General features: G+C 39.4%; 2 long non-coding RNA genes across 2 annotated transcripts; one reads left to right on the top strand and one right to left on the bottom strand.

The window, feature by feature from the left end:
* The first annotated feature begins 320 nt into the window (after positions 1–320).
* LOC130989255 (uncharacterized) lies at positions 321–844 on the top strand. The gene is made up of 2 exons (XR_009090544.1): positions 321–563; positions 698–844. It is a non-coding gene; the product is annotated as an uncharacterized LOC130989255 (long non-coding RNA).
* A 5,433-nt stretch (positions 845–6,277) lies between these two features.
* Positions 6,278–8,817, bottom strand: LOC130989254 (uncharacterized). Its single transcript, XR_009090543.1, has 3 exons — positions 8,462–8,817; positions 7,211–7,271; positions 6,278–6,594 (listed from the first exon to the last, which is right to left on the bottom strand). It is a non-coding gene; the product is annotated as an uncharacterized LOC130989254 (long non-coding RNA).
* Between the last annotated feature and the right edge of the window lie 2,701 nt (positions 8,818–11,518).

Raw genomic sequence — 11,518 nt, 5'->3', positions numbered from 1 at the left:
GTCGTTACAATATTATTTTACAAAGAATGTCATATTTGGACTTCATATTTTAATTTTCATTATTAAGTTGGACTTGATTTTATTAAATCCCAACTCAGATTTTAATAAGAGCCTGCATTTTATTATTTGATTCATTAGACCAACTATTTCCAAATTATTTTATGATAATAAATTCTTAAGATTTAAACTACTATTATTATTATTTTAAAGTTCAATTAGGCCCTTATATTTTATTATTTGAATTTATCTGACTAGGTGCGGCGCGACTAGGATATGTATTTTAATTGAATTACTCAAGTTAACATTCAAAATTGAAGTTCAAGTTCAAGTTCAAATTCAGGTGTGGGATTTATTTCAGTACATGCCAGTGGTTAATTCTTGTCCATTTTAATATCATGTGTTTACCATATGTGAGTTGCATTAAATTATATCGCTAGGGGCCCGCTCAATGGGTCCAGGACATTAAAGTCCTTGGTATGCCACAATGCGATTTCATGTTAAAGTTATGGTTGCAACCAGTCGCCAGGGGCCGGCTCAATCGGTCCAGGACGGAAAGGTCCTTGGTATGCCACCGTGCGACTTTCAGTCACGAATGTATTGATCATATGAGATTCTCATTTTATTAACGTGGACAATGATTGCATGTTCCCACACTTGAGTGTACCCTGTATGCTCATCTCATATTTAACATTTTCAGGTTTTAAAGACCGGAGGCGCGTGGAAGGTCGAATGGCGAGTCAAATATTTTGAATTTAGTTTTACTTAAAAATGTTATGTTTAGTAAAGTATTTTAAAATAAGATATTTATTTCTTTATTTTCACATTATATATTTATTTATAGTCATGATTTTCCGCGTGCGTTTTCATTGAAAATTAAATTGGATTTGGGTGTCACAAGGTGGTATCAGAGCAGGTCTACTTTCCTGTAGACTCTGCAAAATATTTTACATGAAATTTTTAAAAGTCATGTGTCAGAAAGTCATTCGACCACTACGCGCTCCGACTTCAAGGTAAAGATATTTCAAATATTTTTTCAAGGGGATGAGTATAAATTATTTACGTTGAAAGTATGTTGAGTTTTGCTGCAATGATTGAAGTATTATCAGAAAGTTCAAGTTTATTATGCAAGTTATTATGAGAAAGTTCAGTATTCAAGTTATTATGTTGAAGATTATTGCAGCTATGAATAGTTAAATTTCGAGGACGAAATTTTTTTAAGTGGGTAGGTTTGTCACAGCCCAAAACCATTTACTTCCTTTGCAAATTTTATTTGAAAATTATTATAGTTTCGAGTTATTAATATATATATATATATATATATATATATATATATATATCAGTCGAGTTTGTGATGAATCTAGTCGCGCCCCTAGTTAAATCATTAATTTTAGATTACAGATTTTTACTTAGCAATAAATATTTACATAATTGGGCTGAATGAATATTTGCATATATTTTTATATTATTGGGCCTAAATAAAACTAGTTGTAGTCTATTACCTGTAACAGCCCGGCTCCAGAGTTGACGGCTGTCCCCACAGACCAATACGAGTCTTTTCTAGCGTGTTTTGTCCTCACTCGCACGCTCCCTGAGAAACTTCCCAGGGGGTCACCCATCCCGGAATTGCTCCAAGCCAAGCACGCTTAACCTTGGAGTTTCTTTCGTGTGGGCACCAGAAAAGAAGATGCATCTTATTGATATGAGTAGCACCTATCAAATCACTTAAGCTCTCCTCGAATATGCAGTCCCATGCCTGCATATTCTTGGAATCCCTCTCGTTCGGGTGTGTTTCGGTTCATCCCTGCGCCCCTCCGCTTGGAAGTCTTAACCGGAGCCGCTCTTTGTCCGTGCCTCTTTGCACCGGCGATCACTCCGTACTTCGTCCCCGGGCGTCACAGGCCCACCAGCTTCCGCTTGGTTCGTCCCCGAACCACACCGTACTGGGAGAGGTTCGGCTCTGATACCACCTGTAACAGCCCGGCTCCAGAGTTGACGGCTGTCCCCACAGACCAATACGAGTCTTTTCTAGCGTGTTATGTCCTCACTCGCACGCTCCCTGAGAAACTTCCCAGGGGGTCACCCATCCCGGAATTGCTCCAAGCCAAGCACGCTTAACCTTGGAGTTTCTTTCGTGTGGGCACCAGAAAAGAAGATGCATCTTATTGATATGAGTAGCACCTATCAAATCACTTAAGCTCTCCTCGAATATGCAGTCCCATACCTGCATATTCTTGGAATCCCTCTCGTTCGGGTGTGTTTCGGTTCATCCCTGCGCCCCTCCGCTTGGAAGTCTTAACCGGAGCCGCTCTTTGTCCGTGCCTCTTTGCACCGGCGATCACTCCGTACTTCGTCCCCGGGCGTCACAATTCACACCTCGATTATATTTATTTCTTCAAGTATTGGGGTGTGACATCGATGATTTTCTACAAAGTAAATATAATCAATAAAATTACTTGAGTTCTCCATGAACAGGGAATCTAAGAAGACGAATTAAGATTAAAATTGAAAAACAGACTGTGCGAAGGAAAAGAATGTTGGAGCGCAACCGTAAGAAATATCTAGCAGAAATAAGAAATAATAGATGTAGATACCTATGAAATCATAATTATCATAAATATAAATTATAATTTAGATATGCATATCACTACCGGATATGAAAATTTAAGGATTGATATGGAAATTTAAGGATTGACTGTTAGGTCCTGGGGGGTCTCGAATAGGTGTATGGGGGGGGGGGAAATACACCTATGGGCTATTTTTAAAACTCCTCAATCAGAGGGATCTCAGATAGAGATCAAAATGAAACTTTACATGCAAACAAAGACACCTGTTCTACTGAAAGCAGTTTTGACCAAACAGGGTTGACGACTGATACTGAAAACTCTTCAGTAGGGAGTTATCAGTTAAGTTACTGGAACTTAACTGATGCACGTAAGGGCTTCAGTCGAGTTTGCTAAAACAGAGATGATAACACTCTTCCTAACTATCAGAAGATAGATCAGTCAGACTGATATCATACGCAACGGAAATTAAACTTAGTTTCTCTTTGCAGTTAATCAGTGTTCAGTTTATCAATTGAAATAACACAAGTAAGAATGTAAAACTGAAAATTGTAAACAACACAGAGACTTTTACGTGGTTCGGAAAAACCCTTTCCTACATCCATGGTCGGTTGATCAGACCAACAATCCACTCCGCAAGTGCTTAACAGGTGCACTGCAAACCAAACCGTGTGCTTGCCGGGTGCACACAACCGTACCACTGAAGAAAACCCTTCTTCAGTACCCACGCTTCACTCGCGTCAGATTTCTCTTGCTCAGCACAACCCGTGCTAAGACTTCTCACTCAGAGTCAGAGTACCTTCCTGAACTCCGAATCACTCAAACAATCTTTTGGGGGGAGGTTTGAACGAGTGCCAACTATACTACAAAGAACAAGTTCTTTGAAGCAAGTTTGACCTTTGGCTTCTGGGTAAACAGAGGTTTGCCTAAGGTCTAAGAGAATATGTGTAATCAGCAGTGACTGATTTTGGCTTTGGAATTCTCTTCTTCGATTCAAGCTTTGGGGAGGTTAAGCTTTAGGCTGAGTAGCAATTTCGGCAGAACTTCAGCTTATGTCGTTGAATCGGTGAAGATTGAAGTTGATCCTCGAGCGCTATTTGTAGGAGAACTCTTGAATAGATCCGTTGGCGTAGAGCGTCCTCAAGATTTTTTCCGTTGGAAAGCAATTCGAATTTGGGCTGAGGCTTCAATCTTCGAGGTTCCTTGTCTGGGTGGAAACGGCTCTCTTGATGGACAGGAGATGTGACGTCTCTGAAAAGTAACCACCAGATATGAATGACCTCTGCAGAGATAAGGATATCCTGAGATCTCTGCATTTAATGCGGCTGTACTTTGTGAGTACGTGGCTTCCTTTGAACGTTGGAAGATCAGTCCGAGGAAGAATGATCAACTGATACTTGACTTTAATATCAGTCCATTGCGCGCATTAAGTAATCAGTTCCTAACTGATTCTTCAACTGATACTTCAGTTGGTGTCTTCAGTCTTTAGTCTTCAGTCCTTCGTTCTTCAGTCTTCAGTCTTCAGTCTTCGACACCACAAGCTAAACTAGAACCGAACTCTAACACTTGAGTTCAAAAAAATTCTAGTCTATTACAATTACGACCTATGAATTTTGGTATCATCAAAACAAGGATTAAGATATTCCACAAGGTTCCCAACAATTTTCCCCTTTTTGATGATGCCAAAACCACACAACAGTTCTAGACAACAAAAAGATTGAACTCACAGTACAAGTTCTAAAACTGGGGTGAAAATAGTTCCCCCTTAACAATAGAACCTAAAAACTTGTACTTAGAGTTAAGAACGAGACAGTTCTAAAACAGAACAAGGAGAAGACAGAAAAACATAATCAGAGCCTGTACAAAGAGTCATGTCTTCAGGTTGAGATCAAAAAGAAGTTCTTTTCATTAATAAAAGACTGATAAGCCATCAGTCGAGGTACAGAGCAAGACTTACATTGGAGTAAAAAGAAAAAACAAAAACAACATGGGAAACCCATGGACTCCAGCAGTCTGCTTGGCTGCGCCTTTGAACTTCTTGATCTTCATCTTCTGTCTTCGTGTCTTCATGTTCCTAAGCTTGTTCCACTTTTACTTGTTTTCCGTTGATTTGAGGTCTTTACTGGAACGTCGTTCTTACAACTTCTGGTGATCCTTGCTGTCTCATCTTCATTTAAGAAGGAAGATGAGGAAAAACCTTTGAGAAGGTTTTTCCCTGTCTTCCAACTTTTCCCCCTTTTTGGCAACATAAAAAAGAGAGCTGATGATGAAGACAATGATCAGACGGTACCCAACTCCTAGTCTCAGAAACTCGTGAGAAGATTTGAGAATAGGGTGAGTCCAGATATGCAGAAGAGGAGAACGCCAGTGATGAGGTGAGGAGAGGAGGGAGACGGAGAAGTGGAGGAGGACAAGAGAACGTAGAAGATGGAAGATAGAAGAAGGCTGCCTTGGAAATAGGAGAAGGATGCCTTATGAGGAGAAGGAAGAGTTGGTGAATGGGAAAGAAGGAGGGAAGAAAAGATGGGCGTGAGAATGAAGAATCGAACCGGTGGCAGCTGAGAAGACTAACACCGTCGATTCGCCGGCACTGGGTCTTTGAAGAATAGACCTGGTGCGGCTGAAGATGCCGGCTAACAACGAGAGAAGTCTCGTTGTTTGTTGCAAGCCAGGGAGGAGTGCAATATCTGCGATAAGGAAAGTCTCCTCCAGAAGCTGTGAAGCTTCTTGGCGCCAGGCATGAGGATGGAAGACACTCGCTTCGCTGGATACAAGTGAGGGTAGAGCAAACTTTGACGTCGGAGAGACGTTGAGATCCAGTGGAAGGGTCCGGTGAAGACCAAGTATGTGAGTGTCATTCTCCCACTCCATGACTTTGCAGTCATAGATTTCTCCTTTAGTCGGAACAAATTTTCTCTGCAACTTTCGAAAGATTGAAAGATTTTCTCACAGTGAAGGCTGTGGAGATTTGTTAGTTGATGCAGAAAAAGAGTGAAGACAACATGGTATAAATAGACAAGATGTGTACCACGTAAGAAGATGAAAGGTTTTTCGAAGACTGCGCCTAAAATGTTTTTAAAGAAATTTTCACGTCCGCCGTCACTGCAGGGGACTGAGACTTCAAAAAGGTGAGAGGCATCATTGCATTCTGTCATGTCAATGAGGTTCTCAAGAAATTTTATCACAGAGGCAAAAGGTTGGAAAGATTTTTAGAGAAGCTTATGACAAGTTCCATCAAAACAAATTTTCCCTTTTAAAACACTTGTCCTTCTCGGATATTCCATTTTCCAACAATCAGTTAAAGTTTTTGAAAGAAACTGATCAGTTTGAGAAAGATTTTGAACTAAAACTCAAAACTCTTAACTGAAATAACTGATTTAAAAAGTAAGCTTTTAAAATACTTATTGATCGACTGAACATTGTAGTCAGTCGATACCACTTGATCCTGGTTGAATCATCAGGATAACTTCTTCTTCAGATGAGCGTTCTGACTTCATTGCTTTCCACATGGTTGACCACCAGTCAACATGACTGTTTGAGAAAGTCTTCAAACACAGCATCACTCTTCAGGGTTGATGAGGTCGATCTTTCCGCACAGATCATTGAACCTGTCGCAGCCCGATATAGCCAGTGATAGCGTATACCAAGTATCGTACGACTAATAAAAGAAATAGTGAAAGAAAATAGAAATACATCTTGTTTTAGCGGAAGCAATTGCAAACTTTACTCATTTCCAAGAAAGATTTTAAGACCAAAATAATTACTCGCTTGGGTAAAACATAATAAGCAGTTGGAACTTAGCAAGGGTTTGAGAAGTATTTCCCCTTATGGGATATTACAGGCATAAGCAAATTAAATAAAGAGTTTCATCAGAGTTATGCAGCGAGATGCGTTACTATATGTGTGAAGACATATAGCAGGGAGTTCAAATTCTTATAGAGTCAAAGCTTATAAGGATAAATATGAGACATAGGAAAGACACAGCCAACTGACAATTCCAACAGCTTTCACCCATCCTCGCGCCAAGCCAGACCTGCATATTTAGAAATACATGCAGGGCTGAGTACCAAAAAGCACTCAGTGGACTCATGCCGGAAATAATTGAAATGTTGCTCTTAGAGCTATATGTCAATCTTGCCCTTTTCAATGCATCAACAGGATTTAACTGAGATTAAAAATACCTGTTCATGTTTTTCTGTCATAAACTCATTTGCATCATCATAATAATATCATTAGTCTGCAGACATTATATATTCACGGTATGTGCCAACTATGAGAACTCATATAATATATATATAAGGTGAAGAGAAGGAGGCCTCCTTCAAATCACCGTGACCGGCCGACTAGAGACGGCTCACGGTCACCTCTGCGCACAAAACCTTTACTGTCATATAAATCAGTCAAAGGCCGATATCTTGCATCATGATCATAATCATGTCTTTCATAGAGGCAACATACCATATCTCATTCTCATCAATAATAAATATGGCAAGTTGACAATTTTCATAATACTCATCAATAATGCTTCAACATGCTTCATTTTCATAAGATTCATCAATAATACTTCAACATGCTTCATTTTCATAAGATTTTGCATTTGAACTCATTATCATGGTAGCTAGCCATAATAGAGTTAGAATAAAGCCCACCTGTCTCAGGGGTCGATGACGTAACGCTCAGAGTCGTACTAACGCCGGCCGTCACTCGAACCTTTGGTGGCGCACGTGGTTTAGATTGTCATGTGACAAAATAAACTCTAGTTAGAATTTCATCTAACTAATATCTCAATACTTATGCTTTCATCATATGCTTAATCTCATCTTATAACCTATCTACTATTTACCCAATTGGACCTCTCAATTTAATTAGATATCTTATCCAATTAAAAGACTCTCAATCCTAGGTAAATAGCATTCATAAACATCAAATAGTCATTCATACTTTGCAATAATCAATTTCCACATAATACATTTTCACGATTTATCACAATAGTCAAATGACTTAAAAAAAATAATCCTATGAACTCGAAATCTTTTTCCTTGTAAGTAAATTCCCAAATATTCACGTAAGCTTGGAAATAAATATAAAATTTTCTAGTAGTATTTTCATGACATAACATGGTGTATTAATCCACCAAAACTTTAAAATCCTCAAAACAATTACAAAGTAGAAATTTTCAGACTCCTACAGTTTATCATTCTGCTCTGCCTCAACTTTAACGAATAAACTGTTTTGACTCAGAAATCTCCTAGATTCGAGACTTACACTGTTGAAAACCTTTCTGCGTCTAGTTTTATTTAAAAAAAAGTAGAGTGAAAAAATCCAAGTGGTTTACGAGATATGGGTGTTTTCCCACAGTCTACCAGATTCGGCAGTTTTGCACGACTGGAAGCTATGATTTTTGAAAAATAGTAAACGTTGGCCAAATGGTTTGAAATTTGGTGTAAATCCGTATAATACATGTATCTTTCTACCATAAAAATTTGGGAGGCTGAATGTTTTTGAAAGTTACTGAAAAGTGTGACTCTAGGGACTGCCTTTCTAAATTTCCGGTGGACATGCGCAGTAAAAGTTTTGCATTTTAAAAAGGTAGTAAAAGACGTCCAAATGACTTGAAATTTTACCAGCGTCCTCAAGACACATATATCGACACACGGTAAAATTTTGAAGAGTTTTGGACGAGGGAAACCTCGTCGACTGATCAGTCCAGAACGTAAGAAAACTTCTCAAAATGGTTGAAACAACAACATATACACATATCATCATAGATCTATACTTTCATCACCATTCTCATGCATTTTCACACTAATAACTCATCATGCTTCAATTATGCATCAATATACATGCTTATACCACAAGAAAATATATATATAACATAAGAGGAGGATTGAGGTTGCTACCAACAAGATCAATGGAGGTGGAGTAGAAGATGATGCGTAGTATGCTTGGAGCTTGAGCTTGAAGATGAACACTTTAAGAAACCTTAGTTCTTACTATATTTGGTGGAACAAGAAAAAGAAGTGTGGTGGAGTGAGGAGGAGGAGGAGGGCTGCTGAAAATAAAGAAGAATAAGAGAGGGAGGGAGATGAGAGAGAGGTGTGCATGTGCTTGTGAGCTTAAAGTGTGGAGGAATGAGTTGGCTAGTTAGATTAGCCTTTTAGGGGCTCTTTAATGGTGCATGTGATTTCCATTGATGGGAAAGAGAAGAATAATGTGGGAGAGTGGGGAGGGAGCTAGTGCTGCGTAAGGGTGAGAGAGTGAGAGAGAAAGAGTGAGAGAGATTGAGAGAGATAGAGAGAGTGAGAGAGAAAGAGAGATAGGTGTGTATATATATATATATATATATCTATATATATATATACTTGAATAATTATAACTCTTATTTAGTATGTGGGAAAAATATATCTCATGAAAATATATTTATTCATGTGAGGAAAAATTATCTCTATTATGATATATCTAATATCATAATAACAATGCATCAATAAATCATATGTGAATATTCTACCAAGTAAAATATTTATATCACATAGACATTTTAATAAAAATATAGGGCGAAGATAGGTTTCTCAATAAGAGAATTTATAAGACTCGAGAAAATAATATCGCCTCCTATTAAACTCTAAAAATTTCTTATCTCATTTATTCGCCCACGTGCATAATTCCTCTAGCTACTATTTAAAACTCAATTTAAATTCGAGCTAGGGCACAAATAGCTTCTCAAAACACGGGGTGTTACAGAACCTCTCTTCTGGAAGAGCCTTGGTCAGCAGGTCCGCTCTCTGAACAGCAGTGGGAATCCATTCCACAGAGATATTCTTCTTTTCGACATGATCATGGATGAAGTGATATCGAATAGCAATATGCTTGACTCTGGTGTGATGAACTGGATTCTGGGAGATTGCAATAGCACTGGAGCTGTCGCAATAGATAGGGACTTAATTTTCGTCGATCTCATAGTCCTTCAACTGTTGGACTAACCACAGGAGTTGTGAGCAGCAGCTTCCGGCAACAACATATTCAGCTTCAGTTGTGGAGGTGGCGACTGAAGTCTGCTTCGTTGAAAACCAAGAGATGAGCTTGTTGCCTAGGAATTGACATGTTCCGGAGGTTGATTTGCGATCAAGCTTGCATCCACTGAAGTCCGAGTCTGAATATCCGGTGAGCTTGATGTCATCGTCTGCTGGATACCACAATCCTAAATTGGGTGTGCCTTTAAGATATCGAAGTATACGCTTTGCTGCATCCAAATGAGCTTCCTTTGGATCTGATTGATATCTTGCACATACCCCGACTGCAAATGAGATGTCTGGTATGCTCGCAGTCAAATACAGCAAAGATCCAATAATTTCTCTGTACTTCGTCGAAGAGACAGATTTTCCTTCTGAACCTGGATCAACTTTCCAGTTTGTGTTCATTGGGATCTTGACTGATTTTATGTGCTGAATACCGAACTTGGCCATCAGTTCCTTAGCATACTTGGACTGACTGATCAGTATTCCTTCGTTGGTCTGCTTGACTTGCAATCTGAGAAAGAAATTCATTTATCCCATCATGGACATTTCAGCAAACTTTTTGCACATGCGTTCGGATTTGGATCCAAAAATTATGTCATCGACATAAATCTGAACAAGCAAGAGATCTTCTCCTTCTTTGAGAGTGAACAGAGTTCTGTCCACAGATCCTTTCTTGAAACCTTGTTCAACAAGATACTCCGAGAGAGTATCATACCACGCTCTTGGTGCTTGCTTCAATCCATAGAGCGCTTTCTTCAGCTTGTACACCTTTTCTGGTCCAGCAACCTCAAACCCTAGAGGTTGTTCAACATAGACTTCATCTGTGAGCACTCCATTGAGAAATGCACACTTGACATCTATTTGGTGTACCTTGAAACCTTTGTGAGCTGCGAAGGCTAAGAAGAGTCTGACTGCTTCCAATCTGGCAACTGGAGCGAACGTCTCGTCATAGTCGATTCCTTCTTCTTGACTGTATCCTTTTGCTACAAGCCTTGATTTATTTCTCACAACGTTTCCTTCTTCGTCTTTCTTATTTTTGAAAATCCATTTCAAACCAATCACCTTTGCATCGTGTGGTCGATCCACAAGCTCCCAAACTGAATTCCGGTTGAATTCATTGAGTTCTTCTTACATTGCGATGACCCATTGAGTAGACTTTAGAGCTTCTTCAACATCCTTGGGCTCTGTAGATGATAAGAAACAGCTGAAAATCTTATCTTCGTTGATGCAGTTCTGATTGATGTCAAAGACGAGGTTGCACATTGATCTCCGAGTCTTGACGCCATCTGATGGTTCTCCAATGATGTTCTCCTTTGAGTGGAGTTCAAACCATCTTCGATACTTCTTGATCTCTTCTGGAGATGGTGGGGCTTCTTCGGTCAGAATGGTTCTGAAGTGTTGAGCACCTTTTGGAGCAGGGGAGCGTTGAGCTGGAGCTGCTTCTGCACGTTCAACTCGATCTTCAGCAACTGGAGTTCCCCCTGACTGATGCCATCTGCATTGGCTCCAGTCTGAACTTCAGACCTTTCGCTGATCTTTTGATACTGAAGCTTCTCAGTATCTTCATCTTTGCCTGGTCCCCACACCAAGATAGTAGAGGGCTCGGTGTTGTGGATTTCAGCTTTAGAACCTTCAGTGTTCTGGACACACTTTTCAGTTTCCTGTTCCCTGAAATCATCTGTAGACTCATCAAAGACCACATGAGGTGTTTCTTCAACACAAAGAGTTTGAGAATTAAACACTCGATAGGCTTTGCTTGAACGTTCTGTTCCAGAGTATCCAAGAAAGACTCCTGGATCAGCCTTGCTATCAAAAGTGTTTAACCTCTTCTTTTCATTGTTGTGGATGAAACACTTAGAACCGAAAGCATGAAAGTAGGCAATTGATGGCTTTCTGTTCTTCCATAGCTCGTATGGAGTTTTTCCATGTCTCTGAGTGAGG

Source organism: Salvia miltiorrhiza, chromosome 6 (assembly GCF_028751815.1).
Source record: "Salvia miltiorrhiza cultivar Shanhuang (shh) chromosome 6, IMPLAD_Smil_shh, whole genome shotgun sequence".
Classification (NCBI taxonomy): Eukaryota; Viridiplantae; Streptophyta; class Magnoliopsida; order Lamiales; family Lamiaceae; genus Salvia; species Salvia miltiorrhiza.
The sequence above is the reverse complement of the archived record's forward strand: the minus strand, read 5'-3'. Positions and strand labels throughout refer to the sequence as shown.